Source organism: Meleagris gallopavo, chromosome Z, assembly GCF_000146605.3.
Source record: "Meleagris gallopavo isolate NT-WF06-2002-E0010 breed Aviagen turkey brand Nicholas breeding stock chromosome Z, Turkey_5.1, whole genome shotgun sequence".
Classification (NCBI taxonomy): domain Eukaryota; kingdom Metazoa; phylum Chordata; class Aves; order Galliformes; family Phasianidae; genus Meleagris; species Meleagris gallopavo.
Genome location: NC_015041.2, coordinates 22,927,040 through 22,940,568, shown reverse-complemented (window position 1 = coordinate 22,940,568; position 13,529 = coordinate 22,927,040). Strand labels below are relative to the sequence as shown.

The following is a 13,529-nucleotide window of genomic DNA, read 5'->3' as shown; positions in this document are numbered from 1 at the left end:
AAAAAAAAAGAGAGAGAGAGAAAAGATATACTTGAAAGCCTTGGAATTCGGTCAGAGCATCCTCACTGTCTTTAACACTGGGACTGGACAATGAAGTCCAAAGAGAAACGAATTTCCTTCCTGTCCCTTCCCAGCAGGGTCTGACATGTCCGAAGTCCAGATTTCTTTCTTGAAAGTACTGCTTATCTGCCCTGAAAGAAAGAGACGGATGAAGACACAGCACTTCCTTCCACTGCAGGTAATATATAACACAACCTTCGAAGCCAGGTGGGGCAGCAGTGAGAAACAGTGCCTATATCTTGCTGTGTGAGATACCCTCAGCTGTGACTGCAAAGCAGAGGCAAGGCTCTTTTTTTAATGAAACAGGATATATATCACCATTTCTGTGAAGCACTTTAGCAACTGAGGTATTACAGCAATGAATGCTCAATATAGTGTTCCTGTTTCCACATATTCTTGCCTTACCTGCTGAGTGCAAGCATAATTGTTGTTGTTCCTGAACTAGTTAGACTAGAGGCCACATCCAAGTGAAGCATTAGCTTAAGTCCATTTCCTTGCTACATTGCACTGTTACTGTAGAACAACTCCCTGCATTTTTTGGGGAAAGAAACTGGATCAGAATGCTTCATAGTGCCCACCCACTTTGCCAGCTATGTTCAGACCTGTTACAGGCTTTGAAAATTTATACGTGCACAGTCAACAGAAGAATGCATGTAACCTACTGTAAATCTTATGCAATGCTTTTGCAATGACAGGGAGGCTTCAGATCAGGACAGGAACAACATGGTCTTTTGCAAACCAAAGAGATGATTTGGAGATGTTATACAGCTTCATTCTGAGAGATTGCCTACACATAGGGCAGCTTGCCTCTAGGTCTCTCACGTCATTCTCACTCTGCTTCCTCCTTGTTGGACAAAAGACAGAGGACACAGGACACAGGCAAGGCAGAGTGTGTTCTCTGGCTCCTGAAGCCGTGTAACAGATGATGGTGCCATGACAAAACAGCCTGAGTCAGTTTCAGCATTATCCATACGGATGGATACCTTTCTCCTACAACTCTTCTCCTTCATTCCCTATGACAAACATAAGGCAAACACCTACAGTGTTGTGCCTTCTCCTCAGCTGTACCAACCTCAACAGGAGCTATGCTTCCACATGGAACACCAATATCAATCCTTCAAACCAAGTGCTGGAGCTTCTCTGCACCTCTTCAAGTTTTCAAATGTGCTTACAGGCAGGAATAAGACAATGCGATTACCAGAAGTGACTCAAATGCCTGCAGATTCCACTTAGGCATGTACAATCAAGGACTGAAATGTGCATGCAACTCTTACTAAGAGACTAATGGGTATCTTTAATGTACCCATCACGGCCAGGTCTTGCAACCTCTAACTTCACAGTCTTAGATGGAGCTGTTTCATTAGTCTATCTCCCCGTGCTTTTTACCTGTTATTTCTTCCCTGGGAACAACAGAAAGGAGAAGGAAATGTCACCTTCCCTGAATAGATGCATGCAGCTTTGATGCAAGCTATTCATGCAGGTGCCCACTCGGGTTTACCAGGCCTGCCTGATCCCTCGGCATGCTCTGTGCTTCACCTGGAGATGCTGGGAAGGGACTGGGGAAGGGACTGCACAAGTATACCCAATTTGTAAAAGACAGAGCTTGGCAGCTCTCTATAGGTTGTACAAACAGCCATCAAGCATACTAACAAATGATGAGAAAAAACAGGTCTGACCCTCCAACACTCCATTATCACAAAACCAATATACTACTTTCTCCCTTAGCCAGCACTTTCTCACCTTCAAGCCTTCTTCAAACCAATACGTAATCAATGTCTTAATGTCTAATCCAGATTTCCCTTTAACCTCTTTCTGTAGTTTCTTCCTTCTCTCCTCAGCTCTTCCTTTGCAGGAAGCAGGAATTTAGAGTGTGATCTCTCTAGCAGCCCACCTTGTCACTCTGCCTGGTCATCTCCCTACCCACTAAGGAGAACCGATATCACACTTGGCTGAACGAAGCTACTTTTTTCACAGGTGCAACTGAGAGGCTGGAAAAAGAAAAATAAAGCAAAACAAGCGAACATGTTCTCCAGCGCTCCAAAAATCCTATATGTACATTAATCCTGGTCAGCTCCACCCAGCATCAAACATTCTGTTTCTAGGTGAACCAACAAAAAAGCCAAGGTGACAGCTACCTGCTTAGAACTACCATTCCAGACAACCAGATTCTGGTGTGGTGTGGAGACAGGTCAGGTTAAGAAAGAAATCACCTGGATAGCACCGATGTTTTTATATCTTGCAACCAATACCGACTTGTGGAAAATCAAACTCCATAACCACGAAGTGGTTATAAAGCAAATATATTTGTAATTACAGCGCTGTGCACATGTGCTGGGTGCAGAGGGAGTAGCTTCTCCTAACCTGCACACCATAAAGGGACCATTTAAGCGTAGAGACAAATTATACATGCGTAAGAATATGAGAGGATATTACCATTGATTCTAAGAAACTGAGCATAGAAAGTTCTGATATTACAATTAGAATAGAAGGAGATATTACAGTTCCAAGAAACTAGCCGTAGATTATTCTGATATTACAACTAGAATAGGAGGGGATATTACAACCAGTTCCAAGAAGTTATTATAATATTCTCCATCCCAATTGCTGAGTTACTGTGACTTGCAGATTTTATTCCTTGCTGTAGTGGCACAGTTTGAAACCAATAAGTGAGCACGAGTGCTTGGAGTGGCATGAGATAAGGCTGCATTCCTTTCCTTATCCCACCTAACATCCCTCCCTGTAGCACGTGTTTTGCCTTTGTTCGCTGTACACCCCCTTGCCTAGTTCATAATTAAGCGAAATGCTGTTCTGAAAGAATTCTAAAGTAATATGTTCCACATCATCTGTCTCTTCCACATGAGAGAACACTGCCGAAGGAATTAATGGACAGTGGCCACATCTCATAACCAACACACACTGCACGGCTACAATAAACACATACACAGTATCGGGTCCAAGAATTCACTGGGAGGGATGCAAAGCATTGAATGACTCAGAGGAGACAAGTTGGTGTTTTATTTATCCCTTGCATCTGTAATGCAAGAACAAGGGATGTTCAAAGAAAACAGACATCCAACAAATACAAGGGAAACACATGCACATTGTGTAAGAACACACGCATGTGTTTAGAGTTTGTACATGCGTTTATACATGTGGTTAGAGTCTGTCAGAAGGCATCCTAAAGACCACGAGCTCAGCAGGTTTCAAGAAAGAATTAGGCAATCAGTTGGCTATTGGGAGTTTCTAGAGTTACATTAGCCAAGATATAAATATGGATGAAATCTCAGTTCTCTGGCACCGAGACTTAAGGCAATTAGCAGCTGCCAAGAGCACTAACTGGAAATTTTTACCAATAAAAATGCTTACTGTGTCTATTGCTCTGTTCTCTGAATTTCCTTTTATTTCCTTTTGGACCAGAATAGGGACTGATCGTTAGATTCATTATAACACTATTTCCTTCCACCCAGGAAATAGCTGGGTTTTCTGTATTTTCCACCCTGTAAGAAGTCATTCTGAGCAGCTTTACACATTCAAACTCTTATAGCCATTTGCTTTATGCAACGGTGAAAGCTGTGCAGTTGCACCAAAAGACAAACAAAGGGAGAGTTTCACACCCCCGATGGACTTCAGCCATGCGTCAAGTCTTTGGTTCAGAGAAACATGCAGGATGTTCTTGATGAAGAACACCTTTTGTCAGCAGAACTAGCTCTCCTGGGTGGGACTAAGGGAAGCCTGAGCTGGAAGAGAAACTGCCTCTTCACTTCCACTAGACTAGAAGGGCCCCAAAAAGCATGGCACTCCACACTCGGGCAGCAGAGCTCTGCTCTCACCTATGGGCTTCAATCCAGTGTGCATGTTTCAGCTTTTGGGAACCTGCAGAAGAGTTCTGCAGCTCTCCTATGGCTTGCAAATCACTCATCAAAACCTGTGAAACCCACACAATCAGATTATAGGTTTTTTTTCTTCTCTCTGCCACTGAATATTATCCAAGCAAATGGCATTTTGACTCATCTCATGGCAGCATAACTCAGTGTTGCTGGAATTAAAGTGATGGCAAGACCTGTAAGAGAGGCTTCTTTAGCAGGAATTGTTCCTGAGCCTCATGATCTCACAGAGAGAACTGAACCTGTTGAAAGTCATGAGCAGGGCTTGGCCAGCTGAGGAAAGCATGGGGAGGAGGGCCCTGTTGGAGGCAGAAGTACATTAGAAAATGCACACTTGGAATTGGGCAAGTTTGTTCTGCCACGGGAACATGTAACCAAGAAAAGAGTTAATAATACGTGTGTGTTTTCATATTATATGTATTTTGGGTAACCAGCAAAGATCTGGGGAAATGAAGTATTAAAATGACCGCAGAAAAACCATTACTGTCACAGTCACTACTTGCTGCATTCGGCTGACTGTGCAGAAATTTACCTTCCTGAGGAAAAAGATGTTCCTGCTTGCAAACTGGTCAGCTGCAGAACCCAGAAATGTGTCCTGCAGTGTCATCGTGCATGTGGAAAGCAGAATTTGCACTTGTACGCTGACCAAAGGCAACCCACTTGGGTCCAGCACGAGGCACAGCTGACACTGGTCTCATACAGGAACACTTTCAGAGAAGCAGAAGTAATGTTCGCCAACACGGCAATCAAGGCAAATTGAACGAGTGTTTATTTCTCTTAGCTTTTACAAAGCAGCTTACTACAATACAGCAGAAAGACTTAGATGTGTGTAATTTCTACCAAGTGACCGCAGCTTGTTGAGATGTTAACAGCTTACAGGATGAAACCCATGGAAATGCTAATTGAGGGTAAATTAAAACCCACTTTTAGTATTCTTTTGGGAAAGACAAAAAAGAAAAGTGTTAAACTAATTATAATTCCAGCTCAGCAGGCCCACAGTATTTTAGGCACTACTGGGTACATACTCTGCAAAGTGGCTCTCCCTTTAACACTGCGGCTTGCACTCAGACCGAATGGGCAAAGTAATCCAAGGTAATCACATTTGGTCTTGTTTTTCAGTTTAGCTCCTGAAATTAAACTGGATCAGAGCAAAATTTGTTTATTCGTTTGCATCATTTTAGTCAAAAAGATGTTACATCATCCTCTGTAAAAAGAAATTATAAAAGGTATTGGTGGTAACCCTGGTCCCTAGGGCAGAGTCCAAGGAAAAGCAATGATTGGCCTGGCAATAAAGCACTCTTGCAGCTAAGCTCTGTGTAGATTTTGTTGCATTATTCTCTGAAGACAACAGTTCAAACCATTGTGAACTACCACTGAGGCAGTCAGGCTTCTCCAAGTAGCATTTCTAACTCTCCTATATTACATGCCTTGTGTTGTTTATAGCTATACAACATCGAATATCTACAGTGCTGTGAAAACAACACCAATCAGTGCAAACCTGATTTAGAGAGTGCCTATGTGAAGTTTGGCTGTTTTAATTACATCTTTGCAAAACTAGACCTTTTAAGCTATTGTGTCTTCTCAGTGCTATGAGGGCAAACAAACCATCATTATTCAGATAGTGAACTGCAAATCTGGGGTAGCATAGGACACGTCGCGCAGCCCAGCATCTCCTTCCTCAGGACCATGCATAAGGGAAGAGGAACAGGAGAATATCCACCTCTGTGTGACATGATGGCCCTGGAGAGAAAATCAGGAGGTGGGAACAATACTGTTTGAGAATGAGCAGAAAACTCAGAAATTAATCTGCTGAGACACAGCATTATACAGGATGTTGTGGTCCAATGGTAAATCTCTAAAGAGCCTCACGAGAACAAGGAGCATGCAAGTTAGTTTATTGTGAACCACATTTGAGACAGGATACATACCCATTCCTTCAGAGCAAAAACAAGTTTAAGGCACCACATGGGAAACCATACTACTGTGCTGTCATACATTACTTCTGAGTATTGCCCCACAATGCCCTCAAGTATTTTGTGACAAGGAGCAAAACTCACCATGGTTCAAGCACTTAGAGTGCCTCGGGATTTGTTTCCAACGAAGACCAAAAGAGGATCTGTCCCATACAGCAACTCTGCTTGCAGCCCAGCTGGCCACCCCTCATGCCCCTGTATTGGCAGTGCACATCAGAAAGTAGCAATGCCTGCTGCCTTGCTTGCTCCCCTGAAGAACCATCCCCAGATGTACCCTCTTAAGAGTCTACTTAAACCCATCCAAAAGGGCAACCACATTATTGGTCTCGTCCATGTAACTCTTGCACACCTCCAGTGACAGTGACTCCAGCACCTCCCTTGGCAGCCTGTGCCACTGCCTCACCACTCCTGAGAATAATTGTTTCCCAGCACCCAGCCTGCACCTCTCCTGGCACAACTTGAAAACATTCCCTCTCATCCTATCATTTTCCCTCTCATCCTATCATTGTGTGTGTGTATGCAAGAGAGAGGAAAAAACCTTTTCTGCTTGTTGTTCTGCTTATTTTTGGGTGCTGGGCAGCACTACTGGACCTGTTCTTGTGTGTAACCCAACAGTTTTTAAGGGGAGTTAGCATGGTATCATAGTGCTCGTGTAGGAAAGTCGGTGCTGTGTTGCCGGAGGTCCCATAAGAGACTGCTGCAGATGAGTGATTGCACTCTCTCCTCTCCTTCAAACTCTTCCTTATGGGATCTCCACAAATCTTCTGTCTGGCCATCACCTCTTCTGAAAGGCCACTACTTTTTGCTGTTACCTGACAGAAAAGACTAACTCCCACTTTGAATGCAGATCATGCTGACTTGCCAAGAGCATATTAACCAGATTATTTGCAACTGCAAGGAACTTTGCAATTCCTCAGCACTCAGTTTGGTCCTCTCCTCATATTTGCTGTTCGGAGATTCTTGTTGCCCAGCAATGCAGGAGGGGAAGGAGCTCCGGGGGTGGGATTGAGGTGAGTCAGCAAGAGCTGTTTGAGGAGGTTTGCAGTGGGTCTGCCTGCAGCAGTCCCTGCACCACAGCTCCCTGAGGAATGCTGCAAGACACACTCCTGTCAGTACACAGCAGCCCTCCTGCAGTGCCCTCTGCCAGTCCATCCTGAAGGACCTGTTCAGTAAGCAAACAGAATTCCAAGCTCAGCCAGCAGCTATCTGGATATGCAGAAGAACAACAGCTGTGGCCTCCCTTAACACACCTCTCCCCCTAACATATCCTGCTTCTTTTCTACTTCAGTGTGTGTCATGCCAGAGGGCCAGGTGGGAACAACCACCACCTGTTGGCATGGCAAGGTGTGTTGGCTGCTTCCAAAAGAGGGATTTCTGCAAAATTCAAGTCTAATATAGGCAGCACTCCCCCCAGCGTATTTGGAATGTATGGTACTCATGCTAAATAAATACCATCGTGGGGCATCATGATTTTGTGCCTGAACAGATCAAGAGTTAAGGAAAAACATAAACTCCAAAAATGAATCTGTAAGAGGAGAGGAAACGGAGACGCAGGAGAGCAGGAATCCTCCTGCCACTCTGCGCTGTTCTGTCTCCCATGCAGAAGATCTTTTGAGCTGGAATGAGACTCCTCCCCCATCATTCAGGTGAAAAAAGAAAAACAAACACAAAAATGCTATAACTTAGGCATGAGTAAAGTATGAGCAGCAGAAAATAAGTGGGAAAATGATGAAAGAGGAGAATGAAGAGAGGCACCAATGATAATAGGTGCTCCCGTATAAGTGGCATTAAGGAAAAAAATAAAAGCAGACAGCATCCAGACAGGCATGCCATCCAATATGCTGCTTCTCCAGCCTCAAAGGCACCTGAGCCAGAACCAGTCTGCACCATCCCTTGCAAACCAGACCAGCATGCAATCAGCAGCACAACCATACAGCAGCGGGAGCAACAGGAACAATTCTCCCTTCTCCAGGCAAAAACACTCTCTCTCCTCTCCCTCACTGAAGATCTCTGTCTGCTTTATGCAGATCCACTCCCACAGCTGTGCAGATCTGGCTGAGATGTTTCCATCACTACCTGTGCAGACGGGCATAGTTTCTTCCTTTGTTTCTCCCTCTGCTCTGTACAAACCTAGCTGCTGAAATGCAGAGCAGAGTATGTTCCTTGGAGGTGAGGAAGGCAAGGGAAGAGATGTGCTCTGCTAAGTGATTTCCTTCCTGTAGCAAACTACCTGGCTGAGTCAAACATTCTCTACTTGCTTATTCAATGCTGTTGGCTGGAAAAAATAATTTATTCACTTACTGGTGCTTACTGGTGCTAGCTAACAATTTTCATGGCAAATTTATCTATGATAGGGATCTCAGAGCTCCTGGAGGAGTACTTTAAACTGGCACCAGATCTAGATCAGTTGGCTCTATCAGCTTTGCCTGTTTTTCTATCTGGTTCCCCGAGCTGCTTTCTTGCAGTGGAGCCCAGTGCCATGCGCTGCCCTGCATCTGCAGAAGTACCCAGTGCCCACCCCTCTTTTTGACCTGCCTGATGTAATACAGATCTCCGTTGAGGGACTGACGACTGGAGAACTAAGAAACCCATGTTTTTCCCTATTATTTCTGTGCTGTTTTACAGACCTCTATTAGTGGAGCTTATGATGCGGAAAAATACCCCATTACCTTTAGACCCAAGATTATTCAAACAGTAAGCCTGTCAGTTTTAAGATTCTGAAGATCTGAAATAACATGGTGTCCAAAGAACAACAACAACAATAATAAAATCTACAGTTTTTCACAGTCTGATTTGTTTGTGCTTCTGGAAGAGGACAGACAGCTTCCGAGCAGACACCTGAGAAACACCAATTCCACAAAGATTTAGCAGTTATGGATATCACATTTGACTTTGTCATCTCACAACAACGTTGTCATCCCAGCACTAAAGATTAGGACTCTTTATTCATGGGGTATTCATGATGTGTGTTTCTATACAGAATGCACTGCGCTGACAGTATGTGATTCTAACAATCTCTCTGCCCCCAGTTTTAAGCCCTTTAGACAAGAAGACATGGAGGTCCTGGAGAGTGTCCAGAGAAGGGCAATGAAGCTGTGAGGGGTCTGGAGCACAAGTCTTATGAGGAGCAGCTGAGGGAGCTGGGATTGTTAAGTCTTGAGAACAAGAGGCTCAGGAGACACCTCTCTACAACTACTGGAAAAGAAGTTTTGGCAAGGGGGGTGTCAGACTCTTCTCCTGCGTAACAGTGATACGATGAGAGGGAATGTCTTCAAGTTGTGCCAGGGGAGGTTCAGATTGGATACTAAAAAGAATTTATTCTCTGAAAGTGTGGGGATGCATTGGAATAGGCTGCCCAAGGGGGTGACTGAGTCACTATCCCTGAAGGTGTTTAAGAAACATGTAGATGTGGCACTGAGGGGCACGGTGGGGATGGACTGATGGCTGGACTAGATGATCTTAGAAGTATTTTCCAACCTTCACACACACAGATGTGATCCCCATATTCATAGTGGAATATCTAGCATCATTTCCTGCATTCCTGAAACACACCAAAGGCCAGGGAAGCCACGTCCCTACTCTCCGGTCAGTGCGTGGGGCAGGTGATTTTGCTGAGGCAGTGCAGGATGGCATCCCAGGGGAACAGTTCCTGGCTGCTCTGCATTCCCTGCTAGCCTGGGGTGCTTCAGAGCAAATTCTGCTGCAAGCTGCTCTACTAAGTGTCCAAGAAGAACAGCCTCTCACCAAACCCCTTGGTATGCTCCAAACAGTTCTGCCCTGATAGCTGGTGGGTTTATAGCCCAGCACAGAGTTGCACATTTAAATTTCTTGACTTTAAGAGGCGGGAGTATCCCTTTTTTTCAAGGACTTAATGCACCATAAAGGCAGGAGTCAGAGGAAAACTACAAAGATAAATAGAATTTATTTCTATTGTGGGGCGAGCTGGAGTTAACAACTTCTCTCTGACTCATATAGAAGTTTAAAATAATAATACCCTATGGTGGAGTGAGAGTTAACCTTTACCCCCAAACTACTGCACAGCACAAAAATCAGGCCCGAAGGGGCCAGAGCTTGTGTACATTGGCAGCGGCACTGGCACGACAGGGTTGAAGCTTCCTGTTGGAGACGAAGGCAGGAGAAACCTCACTGTGCTGCAAGAGGCTGCAGCCAGCATCCGGGCGCGTTCCTCTGCTTCTGCAAACGGGTAGAGATGCTTTCACCTTTCTCCTCAGCCTCTCTCTGCAGACCTCACTGTCACACCCTGCACGTCAATTCCTACTGAGTCAAAGCCTTCCCTGCCCGTCACAGCTGTCACATCAGTCACATCACTCACCCTGCGCTGCAGGCCCCCTCCTGGTGTCTGTGCCCTGGAAGCAGAATGGGACGCTCTGTGCAGGGAGAGCTGTGTGGGCAGCAGTCAAAGCCCCGCCATCGGCTGCTCTCCCAACTCCATGTCTATCCATGCTGCAGATGAGTGCCACGTCGGTGTACAAATGCACAAGGGTAACTTCACTGACTGCAAGGATTTTTTTTTTAAGTCTGAAAATTTAGCTGGCAAATAGTGAGCGCAGGCTTGTTCAATAAGCCATAGGAGAGGAGATATTACCTATACAATAAACAACTGTTTGTGTTTGCTCACACAGCACTTCTAGGCACAGAAAGGATAGGGAAAACAAGCATAAAAAAGAGCAGATCACAGAATTGTATGAGTTGGAAGGGGCCCTTAGAGGCTGTATAGTACAACTCCCCTGCAAGGAACAAGGATACCCATAGCTAGACCAGGTTGCTCAGAGTCCTACCCAACCTGACTTTGAATGCCTCCAAAGACTGGGCTTGCACCACCTCTTTAGGCAATCTTTTCCAGCACCTCACCACCCTTACTGCAAAAAACTTCTTCCTTATAGCCAGCTGAAATCTCCTCTCATTTATTTTGGAACCATTTTCCCTTGTCCTGTCACCACAGGCCCTGCTTAAGAGTCTGTCCCCTTCCATTTTATGGCCCTCCTTTAGATACTGAAAGGCTGTTCCTAAGTCTCCTCTTCTTCAGGCTAACAGCTCCAGCTCTCAGGTCCCAGGTTCAATCAGGACAACCGAGAAAAGCTCAGGTTAGCTAGGCTGCTCCCCAGGAGCCAGGCTGAAGTGCCAGCTCCAGGAGGATGCAAGGCCATGTGGTGCTGCCTCCAGTTTCTTGCAATGGCTTGTCCCAGGGGCCACACCTTTCCCCTTAGGTAAGGGCATGACAGCCATCCCAAGGGCGGGAATCTGAGCTTTGTGTCATGCTGATGGTCCCAATGATACATTCTGAAGCTTTTTTCAAGCACAATGATCTGCTCTGCAAGTCCAGCTATAATATAAAAACATTCTATTATGTTTGAATTTTGGGTGGTGATGTGAGGAGCCAGAAGTCCCTTCCAACTTGGAATAATATATGACCTGTAAGTACCTCACCTCTCATATGATGTCTCTCATATGACAAGAAACTTTATTGCCAGTATACATGAGGTTCCTACATATAACAAAGAAATTTGAGGAGCCTTGTGTTGTACTATTTACATGTACGTTAAGAAATGCCACAGCACTTTCTGTTGGGACATTGCACATGCAAATTTCTTCCACTGGCACCTTCCACATGCCATCCCTCCTCGCTGCCAGCTTGCCCACCAGTGCCAGCCCACGAGCCAAGGGTTGACATGTGCTCTGCCACTGGGGTGCAAAATGACTGCTTACCCATTAAGTCTGGGTGTGATGCTAGCTGAGAACTCGCCTTTTGTCAGAGTTTCCATCCTGAGCTGGAAGAGAAGGGACTCACGAGCAACACATTGCCCTGTGAGCTCTTCACCTGCTTGAACTTCTCAGTCAGAGATCTATCAAATCTAGGGTCACTGGCAGAGATGTGCAAAACTTACCTCCCTTGCCAGATTTGGCACCCTATGTTTATGTTCTAGAAATGAGCATTTTGTGACTCATCTACCAGATCTCTTAGCTCTTTCACTAATATTTCCTGGGAAACCTTAGAAGCTACAGCCACATGGAACTCCTGATGCCTTTTCTGTAGCCAGAAAGCTATACCAAAAGCTCTACCAAAAGCCCCTGGGCACTGCCTGTGAGTGAGATACAACCTCCTCACCAATCAGCACCAGCAGCATGCACAGCACAGCCCATACTCCTGCCTGAAGTGGCTTTTTTTGTTGTGTATGGGCACAGAAAGCACCAGGAAAAATACCAACACCTCTCAGGTCCTGGTGTTGAGCAAGAGCTATCACATCTCCAAAAGCCCCTTCTGATATGCCTGCATTGTTGTGTCCTGAAATCTGAAATCTTTTAGCAGAAGTCTGAAATGCTCTCTTTCTGTTCAGCTAATTGACATGAAACTCTCACAAGGGAGATGCATAGATTTGAGTATTTTTCTTAATATTGGGCTGTACATCTCAAGCACCCAAAGAGGCTCTCAGCAGAAAGCACAAACAGCTGGCAGGCTGACAAGTTCTTGGGACTTACCTGTTCTCTATGAATGTTTAAACTTTTCCTTGGCTTGCCTGAATCCTGTACATCAGTGCTTGCCAGTTTCTTTACTCTAGCTGATAGCATGCTGCTTGACCCTTTGTACTTTCTGAATTTTACCTTTGGTTAATTCGCCTGGACCACTTCTGAAGAATTCCAGACATCTGGTCTCAGCCAAAGAGCTATTTTTAAGGTGATCACTCACAGTCTGTGGACTGACCAGCATAATTTGCACACATGCCAGGAAATAGCAGAAACAGCACAGATAACCATCCACAAAACCTAGAGATCCATCACGCGAGTGGGTTTCAGTATCTGGTTTTGGTCTTCTGCATTCCCACTGCAATCCAACACAAGCAATCTAAAGCACAGCCAAGTTTTCCATACCCCATTACCACTTTCTACCAAGTTCTAACTTCAGAACTGCTCGCTTATTTGGATTGTGCAACACAAAGTGCTAGCCATTGTTGTCTGTGATTTTGAATGACTCTGCAAGTGGGTAGCATACACAGAAATGCACAAAAGCCAGACCAAAGCGAGTAGCCAATATGTGACCAGCAACCAAAGATGCACAAAGACAGCAGGAGCCCATACTCCTTCCTATGCTGTCATGTTAGAGCAGGCACATCATTTCACCTCTTACCCACAGGGCACCCCAACCCAGGCTGCTATCCCTGTACATAAAAGCAGGTTCTTGGAAAGAGTAAAAAGCACAGAAGGATAACAAGAGCCCCCCCAAGCTCTTTTCCACATACACTTTGCAAGTATTCACAACTCAGAAGTTTACAAAGCTGGGGGCTGCAGCTTTCTATTCCACACTACCAACATCCTGTGATTTTCTACCATGAATATACCCAGTTGCTTTTGATGTAAAATTTCTGATATGCAGGACACTGTGTATCAGAGATCACTGTACAGCTGATCCCAGTGAAAAAACACAGACTCTTATACTTGCTTTCAGACTTCTACTTCCCACCTCCACTGGACTGTTGCAGTTCCGTTTTTGGAGGACAGCAAGTAGTGTTTTCCCCATTCGCTGCCTTCACTTCAGCCACGAGTTTAAGTGCCTTGTCCTCTCGACTGTTCCTTCCCCAAACTGTCAAGAGCGAAA

At 45.1% G+C, this 13,529-nt stretch overlaps 1 long non-coding RNA gene across 4 annotated transcripts; it reads right to left on the bottom strand.

The window, feature by feature from the left end:
• Positions 1–11: 11 nt before the first annotated feature.
• Positions 12–13,514, bottom strand: LOC109363945. Of its 4 annotated transcripts, none has more exons than XR_004162184.1 (3): positions 13,395–13,514; positions 466–5,684; positions 12–191 (listed from the first exon to the last, which is right to left on the bottom strand). It is a non-coding gene; the product is annotated as an uncharacterized LOC109363945 (long non-coding RNA). The 4 variants fall into 4 exon arrangements; XR_004162185.1 differs by having other exon boundaries at positions 1,133–5,684; XR_002109858.2 differs by having other exon boundaries at positions 1,801–5,684.
• Positions 13,515–13,529: the final 15 nt, after the last annotated feature.